Source organism: Apodemus sylvaticus, chromosome 5 (genome assembly GCF_947179515.1).
Source record: "Apodemus sylvaticus chromosome 5, mApoSyl1.1, whole genome shotgun sequence".
In the NCBI taxonomy this organism is placed as follows: domain Eukaryota; kingdom Metazoa; phylum Chordata; class Mammalia; order Rodentia; family Muridae; genus Apodemus; species Apodemus sylvaticus.
Window position 1 is genome coordinate 129,931,739 of NC_067476.1, and position 17,285 is coordinate 129,949,023.

A 17,285-nucleotide genomic window follows, 5' to 3' on the forward strand; every position below is an offset into this window, starting at 1 on the left:
TAGGTGTTGCATTCAGGGCAATCATGGGGCTTTAGAGTTGCCACTTAGTAAAGCAGGTACATATGGCAGAACACAGTACCAGGCCAGCACCTACCATCTGTGCTGTTGGCACTAGAGACTTCCTGTTATTCAGGACTACCCACCTTCTCTGTCAGCCTAGCCTCAGCTGACAGATCTGTCACAACCAGGAAGTCACAAGACCCTTTTCCTACCTCAAGCAGCTTCCAGATAGCAACTGCCTACATCTCAGGGGCAAGATTAGTTGCTCCAAGAGGAGACTTGTGCAAAACAGCTGCAGAACATCCCTCCCTGTTCACACAGGAGGCCACAGCTATATGCTTTGTCCGAGTCTAACTTCACCCGTTTCTTCCTGAGGTGGCTCCTGTAACATTTCACAAATCACCCCTCCTTGCCTAAGGCTCTGCTTCATGAAAACACAACACAACAAAGTGTTGACTCCTGATTTATCTATTTTATAGGATTGCTGTCACTGGCACGGGGGGGGGGGGAGGGGGGGCGGACTGAGCTATAGGGGGATGGAGGCATTTAGATGTGGAAGATGTTGAAGAGAGCAGATGGGTGTGGTCGCTTTGCTTGTGTCTATCGTTCCAGTGTTTAGGAGGTAGAAAGAGGAAAATCAGGAATTCAGAGTCAACCTGGGCTACTTGAGACCCTGCCTCAAAACCAAAATAATCAAAAAGTCATTGGCACCACCGTGGGTCATCTTTAGATTGCTTTAGTTGCTCCACTGAAACAATTCCAGACCTGAGCCACAGGGGCTGCATGGGAAAGATTACACCATAGAAAACTGCTTGGGGAGAGAGAAGGCCCTTCCCTTCTGATGTAGAAGACAAAACCAAGGTGTATCTACCATGGGATACAACTTAAACCTAAAGTTTATATTGTAGAAAAAGAAGGTGGCTGGTGTGCTATGCTTTAAGCTACAAACTCCAAAAGCCAGGAAAAGTAGAACAAAAATTAATGAAGTAGGAAACGGATGTCTGTCTATACAATAGAGAAAAATCCAATGAGCCAAATCTGGCTGTTTGAGGACTACTGAAATTATCGGGACTTTAGGAGAGACAATCACGAAAGAGAAGAAACGGTAAATTCCCAACACAGACTGAGCCACTAGACTCTCAGGGGTGCAGGAATGTGGGTTTCAGGGTGGTGGCCTTGGAGATGTTCCATTCTAGGGTAGCTTGCTGACTAGGGGCTCTGAGCAGAGCAGGGTTAACCCAGTAGATGCTCCACCACAGAGTTTGTGTATTATGCTAGAATTTTTTTAAAATAAAAAAAAATGCCTTCAACTGTTGGGATTAAACACCAGCAAAATGAAAGTTAACTCTGAAACTAAAACCAGGGTATGTCTGAATGCATCTCATATTGCAACAGAATAATACCTAACGTGGATAATTTTTAAAATTTATCCTTGTATCTACATGTGTGTGTGTGTACCCACCTGTTGTGCACTCATATGTGCAAGTGCATGTGCCTGATCATGAAGACCAGAGATGAACCAGGTGCTGTCTTCACCTCTCCGGTGTTAGACTATCAGGCATGTATACCAAGCTCTAGGAACTAAACTCGGGTCCTTATGTCTGCATGGAACTGTACCAATTAATCTCTCTCTCTAGCTCCAAGCCTGAGTAACTTATAATGAACAGAAGTATATTGGCTCCCAGGTTTGGAGGCTGGAAAGTCCCAGGTCAAGATACTGACAATTTCAGAAATTTATTCTTGATGTGCCATTATATGGTGGAGGGTGAGTTGGGGAGAGACAGCAGTTGGGGGGCACTAATTTATCTTTTTTTGACAGTATTAGTCTCATCCATGAGCACAGAGCCCGCATGTCTTAATACTTCTTAAATATTCCAATTCTCAATACTGATATAATACAATTAAACTTCCGCTTGAGTTGTAAAAGAGACAAACACTCAAGCTATTAGCAGCCGGCTCTAAATAACTGGGTTTATCAGCCAACTCAAACATTTAAACCACATTAGGTTGTGTTCTCCACAAGCAGACCCTGATGTCTGGATTTTTCCTGGTTTGGAAAACAACAAGTTTGGAGTAGGGAGAAATGAAAACTTTGTCTATTCTGCAAGAATGGTGACTAAAACTTCTTTCATTCCAGGGCAAGCCTACTGGGCCTTAGCAGGCACTTATGAGAGTCTGGCCTAGGCTCTGAAATTGTTCTAATAGCACGTGGCCGAAATTACAATTTTTATTTTTGAGCTCAGTGCAGAAGGATGGCATCTTATGCTTTCTCTCTGCTGAGGATTTGTTTTATTGGCAACTTATAACATTTTTTTGTTAGATCAATAACAAGAAAGCACTAAGAGAAAGACAAAATGGAGGTACTATGCATTGAGTGGACTCTCCCTGGACCTTCCCTCTCAACCCTGGCCTACTGAACCTGAGCAACACTGCGTGGGACAGCAGGACACCCAACTCCTGACCCTTGAAGTCAGAACAATAACTTGCAGTTGGGTTGACATCCCTGTCAGTGGGAGTGGCCCATTGTATAGGAACAGACAGCTGAAACAAATCAATATGAGAAAGAGCTGTGAGTTAGGAACTTCACAAGCCACTGTGACTCCGGGGATTCTGGGTGACAGTGTTGACCTTGCCTCTGAGTATCTTATCTGAGATGTAAAGAGGCTGTGGGCTTTTCACTGGCATCCACAGCGCAGGGAGGCAGGCTGCCTGTTGTGATATTGAGTCCATGTGTGTGAGAACAGTACCTTCAGGCACCCGCAGAGAAGGGGATGCTCTCACAAGTGCAAGAACTAAGAGGGTCATGGGCACTGAGTGCGACACCGACACGGGCAGCTCTTACCTCACCTTTCTCAGCCCTCAGCACATGTCTAACCAGGGCGGACTCCTGGGCTCCTTTACCTGCTCCCGATAGTTCAGGCACCCCTGTTTCTGCAAGCATGAGGGCTTGGGATATGCTCCCTCCTTTTCACCTGTCTAATCCCTACTTTTACTGTTGAAGGTCTTTTAGAACATCAGGCCCTTAGAAAGCTTCAGTATCCAATAAATGCCTTTCAGTTATGTGTTTAAAAACCAAAACATTCAACTCAAGTGGGCTCCGGTGGCGTTGACAGACAGGCTCTCTTGGCCTCTGGACCCAGCATTATTTATCGCTATGAAGTGAATCCATTTCAACTCCCTCTGCCACAGCTTACCATCTTCTAGATTTCAAAGGAAGAAAGATTTCCTCCTTAGCAACAGAGTAGTTTACGGTCCATGCTCATCTTTTAATAACATAGGCAGAGAGAAAGGCATGTGCAGTTTGATTCCGGCCAGTGTCATATGTTTTGCCAGTGGCTCAGCCCTCACTGGACCAGTGGATGATGGAGTAATTTCTAAATAAAATCCCGGGACTGGTGCCTAATCGGGTAAGGGATTGTCCAGGCAGCATAGCACCAACTATCCTGGCCCTGTCCTGAACCCACTCCTCTCTTAACTACCAGTTCTGCTGCTCTGTTACCATCCAGCGATGCCCTGTGCAAACCTCAAGCTCTGTCTGCAGGATTCATGTGCCTGTGTGTCTTTATGCATACTTACCTCCCTAGGAATGCAAATTTGTCAGGTACTCAGGAAATGCTTTTGTGATGGATGAATGAGTTCAAATTATCATGTAAACACTCAACATTTGAATAAGCACAAATGCACAGGAAAAAGGTTAGACTGTAGCAAACAGACGGAGTTTTGTTTTACAGGCATAAAATTATAAAATCAATACAGCATGCATAAAAAGTACGTGAATCATAGCCAATCAATGAATGCTCACAAAGCGCACACTTATGCAAACCAAACCAAGAGTCCAAACCAAGAGACATTATCAGAACTTACGAAGCTTCTATTTCCTACTTAACTCCAAAGAACTTGCACCAAGCTTGGTTTAGATTGTCTCTGAACTTCACAGTTGCCATTCTCATGGCTATATACTATTTCACTACGGGAACATGACACACTTTGTCTATTCTGTCATTGATGAGACTTCAGATAGCTTCCATTTGTGGGTTATTACAATAATGCTGTAATGCACATCCTAACATGTGTTCCATTAGCAGACACGTGGACACAATTTTCTTAAATATATACTTAGGAGCAAAATTATGAAGGTAGACATAATTGCAAGATAGCTGTAGAAGGAGAGCTAGAAGACGTTTCCAGTTTCACAATGAACCTCAACAACCATCCTTGTAAAGATATGATTAATGGAATTTGCAGGTTTGATTATGGAACCTAGGTATACTTTTGGGGTATGGTCCCAAAAACCCTGAACACAATACCTTTCTGACAATCCTAAATGGGTGGATGAATAAAGTGCCACACAGAAGAAGTCTGAAGAGTCATGGAATTGATGAAAGTAAACTTTCTCCTGCCTTGACTACATCGAAAATTAAACGAGAGACTTTGTGGAGGATTTCCTTCATAATCCCTTCAAAATGAGTTAGTCCTGCTCTGTACTAAATGGATTATGGAGGAATCCCAAAGCAAATCCAACTGCAATTAATGTTTTAATAAACCGGTTGCTAGTGTATGCAATACCCACAACTTGTCTGGGGGGATTTTGTCATATTTATAAACATTAATTAGTTGTTTGTTATTGTCGAACTAAATTTAAAATAAATCCACAGTTCTGCCGGCCACTTGGGTGAGAATATATCAGTGGTAACTGTAATTAGAAGATAGATGTGAGGGAATAGCCTTAATTAGTTAGCTAATGGTGAGCTCTCTGCTAATTGAAATGAGGAGGCACTATATTATAGCATGATAAAATATCTTATGTGTGGGAGTAAGACATGAGCTCCTTTGAGCATTAATAGTAAATCAAAACATTATTTAACCCTTTCTTGATGGGCTTTTCATACAGCTCATAATTCTCATTGTCAAATAAATGTAAAATACAAAGTAAATACTAAGTTCCTTTTTTAATAAAATTAAGGTGCAACTAATTGTGCTTTTGCCAAAATACTAACTGGTCTCCTGTTGCTGGATTTGATTCTGCTCTTGCTTCCCTGAATTCCTCCAGAGTGGATGACCCCCACCTTCCGAGCTCTTCCATTACTCAGGACATTAATAAACTTCATGATTTCATCTTCAAGCCAGTCCTTCAGCACTGTTGTTAGCCAACTTTAAAAAGAGAAATGCTTATTTCATTTTTATTCAGCTGTTTGTGTGCGTACCACGTGTGTAGGTGCCCTTGGAAGCCAGAAGAGGGCATCAGAGGCCCTGAAGTTGGCGTTTCAGCTGGTTTTGAGCCTGAAACCACCGTGGGGGGTGCTGGGAACTGAGCTGGGGTCTTCAGGAAGAGCACAAGCTCTCTTCAACCAAACCATCTCTCTAGCCCCGATTCCCCTCTTGTCATAACTCACTCTCTCCGAATGGTGTCTTTTGCTGCCATCGGTTTAAGCTATCACACACGCAAAGATCTCTTCCTCCATCCTCGTTCCCTGCTCCCACGGGCGTCAGATTCATTCAGTCCAGGCTTTGCTTCCATTTCCTTCTAGAAGGTCCTGGAGCGACTTTAGGGAGGACGCTTACTCTGACACTGTATCTTCAGATCCTTTGTGATCTTCTCAGCCTGTCTGTGCGTGTAGTTCTACCTGCTGACTCTGGGTTGTTAGATACCCTAGCCCAAGCCAGGAGCACTAGATGTCCCTGCAGGATCAGAGGAAAGATTTAAAAGTTACATTGCCTCTGAGCGAGCTACATAGCTAAGGTCCGTCTATGAAGCTGTAGGTATGTGTGCAACTTCAAGCTCACCAAATGGACGGAACATTTCCAACCTTTCCTTTTTATACCTAGATGCAGAGAACACTGAAGCTCCCAGAACTATGAAACTACAATGAGGAAAAGCTCTGGTTCACTGTGTGTGGAGAATCGCTCCCTCTGAGCAGAAACGCAGTGCCCTGGGAGGAGCAGATGAATAAGGAGGACACCTATGTCTTCCTAAGCTGAGATTTAGGGATTTGCTTATCCCTGATGCCCATGTTCCTTTGACGACTGCCACTCCTATGCCACTATTCAAGTCCAGATCTCAGGTCATCTTTACCCAGGATGTCAAAATAGCTCCTGAAAGGGTCTCCATTCTCCTCACCTTTCACAAAGCTGCTCTTGGTCATCTGAGTAGTACAATAGGTCCTCAGACCTTAACACAACTTATGCTATAATGAATGTACCACTCAGGCCTTAGAACCCAGCACATAGACAGCACCGCCCACCAGAACAAGAACAAAGAACTACTCTATCAACATCCATAGTTCTGGGAAAGCCCCTAAATGTACTAATTTTTCAAACTTTCCCCAAAATCTTAGTGTCCCATTTCAACAAGCACAGAAGGAATATGGAGAAAGAGGGGAAATGACATTTCCACATTTTTTTTTGCAACGTTGGAGTAGCTGAGTAATAACTTGACAGCAATAAAGTAACAACCACAGGAGACATCACAAAGCACATGTTTGCTGGAAGGGAAGAGAGGTCACAGCTAGAAAAAGGATTCAGGCCCCAAATCCTTAGTTGCAGAAGGAAATGTTGCTAAGTCTGTCCGAGCGTTCACTCCATGTTGGGGATGTGGTTGTATTGATAGGTGCTTGTCAAAGACCATCCTGCCCATTAGTGCTGACCTAGATTGCAACTCTAGTCACAGAATCTGGCACTTCAGCCTTCCCCTCTGCTGTCCAGGACAGCTCATAGTTGTAACTTTCTTCTCCCACAGAACTCTGGGGACAATCTGGCAGCATGCACCGAGGCCCAGCATGCTTCTGCAGGAGCCCTGGTTTTTCTCTAACCCCATACCATGCATTTGAAATTATATTCTCATCTCTTATTCTGGCGCAGGCAGATTTCAGGAGAAATCCCTCTATCTATAAGTCTTACATTAGGGTGGGGGGGAAGCATTTAAAGAAAAATGTATCCTTTGGAATGAGTAAATAATGAATGTTCCTGTTTTGGCTGCTTGCTGTCTCTAGTTTAGTGAGATGTAGCAGACAAGGGAATTTCTGTAGGGAACTCTAAATCACTTGGTGGTGAAAGGGCTTCCCAGATGGCTTTATCAGTGTCCATGTAAAACTGAGATATCTGCACCAACTAATAAATTTGCTTCGAGGCATGCTTTTCTGACATTTGCCCAAATCCTCAGAGAACCTCGGTTACTGTATATCCTTGTACAGTATTTGAATTCTCAATTGTTATGCCTAGTTGGCTGCCTGCCGGGACAGGAAATAAAACTCCATAATAGAATGCTATTTAAAAAAAAAAATTCTGAACATTATTAGTTGCAGTGGTGTTATATGACACTCAGATTTCTTCTCTCTCTCTCCCTCCCCCCATGCCTTTCTCTCTCTCTCTCTCTCTCTCTCTCTCTCTCTCTCTCTCTCTCTCTCTCTCTCTCTGTGTGTGTGTGTGTGTGTGTGTGTGTGTATCTTCCTCCCTCCTTTCCTCCCTCCCAAATGTTTTATCCTCCAGGAAAAAAATCATTTACATTATTGTCCCTTGTGGGATTTGTACATCCTGGTGCACGATAAAGATGCAGAAGGGAATTAGGTCACTAGGCAAGTTCTTTTTTTCTTTTAATAACTGCATCCAACCTCCTCCTCCTCCTTAATCCCATGCAGACAAAAGCAACAGAAACTAAGCCTTCCAGTCCCATGATAGGCAACGCGGGTGAGCAAAGCCAACAGCACACCTCTTTTTGCTCATCATGGATGTGTCTAATTAATCCCATGTGGATTGTCTTTATTCAAATAAAACTGTATGTTATAAACTGCTGCCTTGTTTTCTGGTCTGCGTGGTGACCCCTGACTGAGACAGCTGCGCTGTCTTAAGAAGTCAGCTATTATAGGAACAGGTTTCTTTCTGCTAATGGCATCATGCAGGAAAGAGTCTGTATTCAATGCATGGAGAAAGCATCCCCAGTGGGCGAGGAATTAAGAGACCATTAGAAGGGTATGAAGCAGTGGCAGTAGCAGAAGGGGTGGATGGGCAGGTGAAGAGGAGGTAGAAGAGTGGTCCCAGATTCAACCCTTGATAGGTGGTAAACCCAGGACTGGATGTTTCCCCGAGGCTGGCACCCATGTGGGTCGATTCTCAGGGTGCCAGGCAGGGTTCTTTAGGAAAGTATGTCACTCAGGTTCTTTGCAATCCTCTTACTGCCTGGCATGTTCTACCCAGGACAAATCCACATTCATGAATACATGTCCAGTTGCCAGCATGCCAATATTAGAGAACTCGGTCATATAGCGTATGCAGGTCAAGCCTTCTCTTAGCGTCTCATGTTAATCAAGTGAAACCCCATAAGATAGCCATTGCTATCATCTATTACACACAGGGAAACAGAAACTTGGGACAGTGCAGCAACATGTCCAGTATCAGCTACTCTAGAGCTCAGACTGAACCACTATGACCAAGAAACTTTAATTAAGCATTACATGACCCAGGAAACCTAAAGGCTTGATATCACTCTTGTCAAGACACAAACAATGGGATGTTCCCTTCAAGAATGTGTCACATGCACACCCAAGATCATACTTTCCATGATACTAACAGTATTTCACCATGGCACCAACCTGGAGGCCACTCATGGCCCCCAGTGGTGCAACCAACAGATACGTATCTCCTGGCAGAGATACAGAATGTCTCTAGAAGTTTCCAGGACATTAGAAAGATAACCCAGAACTACTCTTGTCTGTGTGGATGAACCTAACAAATATGATATTGAGAGAAAGGTGCCTGACACAAAAGAACACATTGCTTTTCCACATGAAGTTCAACAGCAGGTCAAGTGTCTGCTTACCCTCAGTTGGGTGTGTTGCCCCACATGTATATAATCCCAGCATTTGGGGTCCTGAGTTAGGAGTGTTGCAAATTCAAGGCTACTTTGAGTTACCTAGTGAGTTCAAGACTAGCCTAGGGTGGAGCTGGGGAGGTGGCTCGGCGGGTAAGAGCACTGACTGCTCTTCCAGAGTCCTAAGTTCAAATCCCAGCAACCACATGGTGGCTCACAACCATCTGTAATGGGATCTGATGCCCTCTTAGCTGGGCATGGTGGCACACGCCTGTAATCCAAGCACTTGGGAGGCAGAGGCAGGCAGATTTCTGAGTTCGAAGCCAGCCTGGTCTACAGAGTGAGTTCCAGGACAGCCAGGGCTACACAGAGAAACCCTGTCTCGAAAAACCAAAAAAGACTAGCCTAGGCTACATGGTGAAATGTTGTCAAAACAACAACAAAAACAATGGCTGGAAAAATAACTCGACAGATAAAAGTTCTGATGTACTGAGTTAAATCCCTGGAATACAAGTGGGAGAAAATAGCCCACTCTTTTGAATTCTATATGCTTGCTGTGACACGTTTGCCTACTTACACACACACACACAGAGAGAGAGAGAGAGAGAGAGAGAGAGAGAGAGAGAGAGAGAGAGAGAGAGAGAGAGGGAGGGTGAGAGAGAGGGAGAGAGAGAGAGAGAGAGAGAGAGAGAGAGAGAGAGAGAGAGAGAATATCAGTTTTTTAAAACAATGGTTACCCTTAATGGGGAGGCTACTGTGTGGAAGGGACCAAGGGACATGGCGGATATTAATTATTTTATGAACTTGGTTGCACAGAAGTGTCTCATTTGTACAAGTTTATTGGGTAGATGTGGAGCCATGCATTTTTTTTATTACGTGTGCTTTACTTGCTCAAAAAGACAAAGAATTTTTAAAATAAATAACCCAATAGTCTTACAAAGGCTCTAGAATTATCAAACATCATTTGTAAATACAAATACAATGCTCACCAGGACTGACCTAAGGCTAGTAACTAAATAACAAGGATGGTTTAAGATGGCAGAAAAATTTCCCCTTGCTTGTTACCAAGGAGCCTCATCCACTCTGCTGATCAGCTAATGAATTGTTGGCCTTTGTTGGGTAGGGTCACCTGAATAAACACAGCTTTAGTCCATCAAAAGTACTAGTGGCAATGAGGCACAAAGGTGGTTGGGTGGTTGGGAGGTCAGCTCCATGAAAGAGGAGCTCTGATAGTCTTCTGTCCAAAAGCTCATCCTGGACAGAGAACATGTCCCACAGGGAGACTTCCAAACTCAGCATGCACTGAGACAGCCCCCAGTGCTCACGATGGTGAGAATGAGCTTTGGGTGGGTGTGACGAGATACCCAAGGTAAGCTTCTTGAATGATGAAGGATCCATCACTGTGGCTCACAGTTTCAGAGGCTTCAGTCTGTAGCAGGTTGGCCACGTAGCTTGCTCTTATGATGAGATAACGTATCATGACAGAAGGGTGTGGCAGAGGTTGCTCACCGTATGGCAACCAGGAAGTGAAAAGAGAGAGAGAAGAGGTCAAGACGACTGATATGTCACTCAAGGGCATGTTCCCAATAACTTAGCTTCTTCTCACAAGGTCCTGCCTCATAAACTTACTACCATCTCCCAATAAGCCACCGGTGAGGGACCAAGCCTTCAGTGTGTAGTCCTTAGGGACATTCTAGACCCAAGCCACAGCACCAGCCTTTTTCCTTTTGCATTTAGCATTCATATTTTTATCCCAATGTGGGACCAAAGTGGCTCAAGATTACAGAAGAAGGGTCGAGGGAGCTTCAACACGGATACCTCAAACATGAGAACGGCAGGAGTTGGCTACCTGTCCCCTCCCAACCTGACGACATAAAGCCAGCTCTCCCACCATCAACCCTAGCAGGGATTTATTACCCTGACAGTTATCAGACTTCACCCCTCATTATACCAAGCCCTTCCTCAAGTAGAGCCCCTGTCTATGTAGACAAAGTATCTTCTAACACCTCAGCTCTGTCTAATAGTACACTGCTACATAAACCTTGCTCTAGAGACCCTGGCCACCTTCCCAGGGGCATAAATACTGCCCCCCATAAATGAACCAGTTCTCAGAAGCTGTTCTCAGGTATGTTGCCTGAGATCCTGCACTGCACCCACTCATGCCCAGTTAAATGTCCATCCTCCTTCCTCCGATCCAGTCTGTGTGCAATGGGCCTGGCTGTCCGGAAGGAGAAGAGGATTCGGGGTAGTATTCCAGGGCACTTATTCCATGTTTCATAACAGTTTTCCACAGTACCATCTCTCCAGTCTCGAAAGATTTCCATACCTAGAAACCTAAGATACTGCTTTTGCCGTGAAGTGTGTGTGCTCTTTTCTGTAGACAAAGAATTGGAGGTCTTTGGAGTAATAGCTCATGGAGTTCCTTGCCTGAGGCCAAACACAGCCAGGGCCTGGAAGTTTCAGAGTTTAGTTAGGGAGGCTTCTCAGTTGAGTCCCAATGGGTGACTCATGAGATATGTTAGCGAAAAAAGTGGTCTTGAGAAATGGGAAAGATTTTTAGTTTGAGTTTTGGATTTTGTCTGCTTTTAATCATCAAAATTATCTTTAAAGATATAAAATAATCTGCTATTCTCTGAAACAATCACAGCCCAACTTTTAAAGTTAATCCCAGACACCTTCATGGCAGATGCTTGCATCATGGGTGCCTTTGTCACATATGACTTCATCACCCATCCTTTCATCACAGATGCTGAATCAAGGATGCTTCCATCCCAGATGCCTTCCTCAAAGATGGCTGCACCATGGGTACCTTCATCACACATGCCTTCATCATGCATCCCTTCATCATAGACAACTTCCTTGTTCATCTTTCTAAATGTTCTTACCTTTTAGAGTTGAAACTGTCCCTACTGTTTTTTGTTGTTCTTGTTTTAGAAAAGACCTGGTAAGTGGAAACCAAGATTTTGAACACTAACTGGGAAGAAAAAGCAGCCAGATTATTCTGAACATCGATACTGAATAAGAGTATAATATTTTAATAGTTGGATTTTGGACCCAGGCATGTTCCTTAGCATTGAAAAAAATTCTCTTACGAAATCTTTGAAGTGGGATACATTAGTGTTTCTTATTATTTTGCATCACATATTAAACCATATGAGAAATGCTTCACTGAGATTTATATTAAGTGGAGAAAAGACTTTTCTGTATGCTTTTTAAAAAATGTATGTGAGCTTGTATTCAACATAGTTGGAGGTTTGAACTTTCAGAACTACACACACCACAGTCACTATATTGCCCTTCCCATTTTCTCCCCATTCTACCAGGAAAACTTACTACCCTGACATATTTTTTTTCAGCTCCATTTTTTTTCCCAAACTTTACTTATATGTGTGTTTTTGCCTGCAGGTATGTCTGTGTATGCGATGTATGTGCCGGGTGTCCACAGAGGCCAGAAGAGGACATAGGATCCTGTGGCTGGAGTTACAGATGATTTATGAGCCACCATGTAGATGTTAGGAATCAAACTTGGGTTCTCTGGGGTAAGGGAACAGCTAGTGATCTTAACCACTGAGCCATCTCAGTCCCTCCCTTTGAATCTCTATGTGAATGGGATTCCGTGTTATCCACCGTTCTGTGTCCAGCTTTTCACTGAGCTTTGTGCTTATGAGATTCACCACAGTACTGTTGTACTCACTGCTGTTTGTTCACACTTCCGGGTCCTGCTTCACCCTGTGGGTGTTTCTGAGTTCGTTAGCTTAGTCTCCAGTGGTGTTACCCATGTTTGGGATTAGTATGTGCAAATTGCTCTTACTTTTTATACATACATATCTTTTGGCTGGACAGATATACTTATTTTTCCTGGGTGTATAACCAAGAGTGGACTTTGAGGCTGCATGATTTACATAGGTTGACATAGCCAAACATTCTTCCAAAGGGTCACAATGATTGACGACCTCATCAGGGCCACTTGTCTCACAGACACTGGCTGTTTGACCCTGATGTGACTGTTTGTACTTTGTCCTACACCCTCTGATCATCCAGTGACCTCATCCATCTCAGACCCCAACTCAGTAAGGTTGAGTCTTGCACATCTAGCACACAAAATCTCTATTCAAAATCTATACATTTCTTGGTTTCAATCAGACTATGTTTTGGGTTTCCTTCAATCCTAGCCAAAGGCATCCACTGCCCCAAATGCAGTCCATGGTATGCAATATTATTGAATGGTAAAGAATGATAGTTATCAGCCTCCGGTTTCAATGCCTCCAGTTGGTAAAAAAAACAAATTAACAAATATAACAAAAACCTCATCAGTACCATGAGAAAGATGGCAAGGATCTACATTTAAATAAGGAGATGAGGGTTTGTATCAATTAGCTGGACTCTAGCCAAATCAGCATGCAACACTGGTGCTTTTGTTCCCATCCCTGTCCTCTGCTTATGACAGCACATCTAACTGCAATAGGCTTCCCATAGACGCTTTAGGCTGATGTCACATTCTTGGCCAGTGTTCCCCCAGCAACAACAGGGTGACCCAAGTTGCCACTGCCACTTTCATGTGTGCTAACCTTCCAGGTGCCAGCTCACTTGGAGAACTTACACAGAGCCAGGACTGCAAGGCCTCTTAGGTAGATCCAAGATTTATACAACAAAAATATTGTATACTGCCAGAATTATTTTCAGTACACCAGTGTTGTGCTATTTCTTTTGAATAGTTGTTACCTGGCAGAACTATGTTTTGTTTTGTTCTCTGATAAGAGAACGAGACACTTAAATAGCAGACCTGGACATAATAATGGTTTTGACCCTGACCTGTCCACCTTGAGCTGCTGTTAGAGGTATGTCTTTGGTATGGGAGTCAGTGCCTAATGTCTGGTTGGCTGTTCAAAAGTCAGTCCTGCCTCCATCATCATGGGAATGGAGTCTAATGGTTAGTCCTGGTTACACAATCACATCCTAGCATCATAAATTTCTCTTATCTCTAACAGGCCTTCATCTCTGGGATACTTTGGGAGACAGCATTTCTTTAGCATTTCACTTATGTGACCTAATGTCTTCTAAATAAATTCTTAGTAAATTGTTTATAGTACCAATTCTATAGGTTGAGGTTTTTCTACATCAGAATCAAACTATGGAAGGGTCTCAGCACCTTTCAGAATTCCTTAAATCATGTGATGAAATGATAACCGGAATAAAACATCAGTGAGCACTTGTTACTCTAAGGAGTGTCCCATGGGAGAGAAGGGGGTAGGCGAGACTGTCACATCAGGCAAATGACATTAAGGTCTATCCCCTCCACTCTTATTTATTACTGAAGCATTACTCCCAATGAATGAAAAAGAACATGATGTGTGGCTGGCAAGTGACAGCGTCTGCGATGCCACGTACTGAGTATCAGGCGTAGGTCTGGAGGATTGACAGAAGACACAGACTCGGGTCATTCAGTAAGGAAAATGCCCATGCTTTATTGAAGGACCAGCAATATATACTAGAGGCAAGGAAAAACAACAGGAAAAAACAATCACAGCCATAGGTCTAGCACCTGGGAAGCCCCAGCCACACCATGAGGGAAAACAGGAATCAAATTAAGCCGCAGGATGTTCTGCAGGATGTTTCCTGTGCAAACAACTCATCTGGGGGCGTTGAGCTAAGCTCACTGATGCCCAACAGGTACCCCTTTTTTATTTCATAAAAGGAATAGCCCGTCTTAGGTCACCTTCTGTCCAACTCCCCTTACCCTTCTCTGGAAATCTCTGCCAGTCCCAGAGTTCCTGTCTTAGGTTGGTGAGGACTGCAAAGGAGTTGCCCGTCATAGACTAACTATTCTCAATACAGGCTAAGCCAAATTTGAGCAGATGTGTTATCCTGTGCCAATGACATAAGCACTTGTTCAGTTACTGCTCTGGACTGGTTCTTTTGTTTGCACATATGGGTTAGAAGGAACAATCCCAATGTGGCAGCTCCACAAGCCAAATCCCTAGTGCCATGAACCCAGCCCATTCTTTAATCAGTGGTGACAGTAATGCCAGAGTCTCTCTTATGGTGATACAAGGTGACAGGGAGTCTTCCTTCATCATTTAGAAGCATAGGCACAATTCCAGGAATTCTCACAAGCATATCAGCATATTCATACTCTCAGCAATTTGTCAATACACACAATCTGCTAGAACAATTCAATTTCTTGTCTTCTTCCTGTTCATTAGAGACTTTTCAAACTTCAGAAAAGAGTGGGGCTAAAACACATGGTTTAGTATTCAAGGAAGCATTGCAAAGCACGAGACAGGAACCAAAAAATAAAGTTCTACCTAACTAGCCCCATTACTATTTTTGATAAAAACACAAGCCATTCTCTAATTAACAACTTGTCTTTTGGATAACAATTATCAATTTTACCTAAAAGGCTTGCCGCGTAATAGGCCAAGTATCAATACTCTGCAATGACCAATTTGATTATTGATTGACACAAGGAACAAATGTTTCATCAGGTTCTTAAGACATTCCTTTCAAAATATTTTCATGATTCTATCCAACAATACTTTATCAACACACCAAGAGTTTTAGAGTAGGATGTTAAAACTTTACTTGGAATTGAAAAAGGCTGACTCTAGATTAATGCTCCCTTTGCCAAGGAATGACTGTGAACACATAACATAAACAACTGATTACAGTAGCCTTCTCTACTATCTGTAAAGTTATTTGTCTTTTGCCAGATTTGCATCCACCTTGAGAACAGAGGTTTAAATCCTCCTGTGGTGAGCTTATAGCAATGTCTTAGCCAATAAATGTTTTACAATTATCAGGATGCAAAGCAAAAAACAACCTTCTGAATCCATAATAATTTTGTATGGAGTAGGCAGGCCAGATTTTAATGCCTTCATAAGTTCTCCATAGCCTTATTAACCTTTCATAGATCTTAAGTTTGAGCTGTATTTTGAACCACACCTGAATAGATCTGTCAATAATGCTGGTTTTGCCTAAAATTTGCTAGGTGTGGTTTGTAAGACAAAAGCAGTCCACTGCCTCCGCTGAGGCAGCTCTGAGCTCTGAGTAAGAGTGGAAGAAACTGTCATATCCATGGGTCAAGAAGGAATATGACCTACAGGAAATGGAAAGATTCTTATGTAGCTCCATATAGTATTCTTGAAATTTACTCATTTTGTTGCATATACCAATAGTTTGTTCCCTTCATGATTGAGTATTATCTTACTTGAAAGAAAACCACAATCTGGTTATTTTAACTTTAGGGATCTTTTGAATAAATGTTCTATAGTCATGTACAATTTTTTTGTTGGGATACATGTTTTCATTACTCTTGGTATCTAAGTATCTAAGAGTAGAGGGGGTGCTGGTTATATATTTTAGTATTTTAAAGCATTCTGTTGTGGTTTTCTACATCCCCACAGGAGCTGTAGAGCACTACACTGTCCATCTTCTTGTTTTCAGATCTTCCCATCACTGTATGAGACTGCTTTCTAAAGAGGATGGCTTGGGCCATTAGTTAAAACATTCCTGACTCCACTGGTTTGGTGTGTCTCATTGATGTTTGTGCTTAATCATGTGACTTGGTGTCACCAGTGGAAGATTAATGAGCATGAGAGAAGCAAGAACATGGACTGACCTTGTGCGTCCAGCCTTGCCTTCTTACCTTTCTCCTAATGCTCTAAGAACACTGCCAAGCTCAAGCTAATCCACTGGTCCAATAAGGAGAAGTAACAGGAGGCAAGATGCATACTGATGCTCAGAACCAACTATAGATCCATCTAGCCAACTTGGACATTTTAAGCATAATTGATTCTTATCTTGAGTACTGGGCTTCCATGGCTTGCTCTCCAACACTACTGAGGTAGAGGTAGATAATTACTACCCTGGAGACCCTTGTCATTGTCAAGCTTGTCAAACAGCTTGGAAACACAATTGTCACACAGCCAATGCCTTTGACTGAAAGTTTGCATTTAGTCAGTGCAGTGAACAGCTGAATTCTAACAACTCTAGGCAACCTTGAACTCAGTTCACTCAATATTTATCTAAGGCTTGATTGAAAGAAATAGTATTTACCAAGAACTGTCAGAAATTCTGCCATGTAGTCACAGCCTGAATCTTCTAAAATGTCTCTGTATTAATCTCAGGTAGCTGTGTCTTAGGACTGAGTTCATTTTGCTCCACCAGGATGATTTCTATCATTGTGTGCTGTAGCATGACCTTATTATGACCTGTGTTTGTACCTGCTGCAAGAACATGGCTAAGAATGCTCTCAGAAATGAGAAGAGTGCATGGAATAAGGAAATGTTTTAAATTGTGATCACTGGGGCAATTGTGAATCTTCTAAGTCTTATGTCATCGAGTTCTTGTGACATCAAAGACTGTATGGCCCGATTCTTTTATTGTACCACCTCCCTTTCAGTTTGGACTTTGAGCTGCCTCTTAGAAATCATCTTCACTCCTGAATATTCCCTAATTTTCTCACCCAAGTTATTGAATCTTT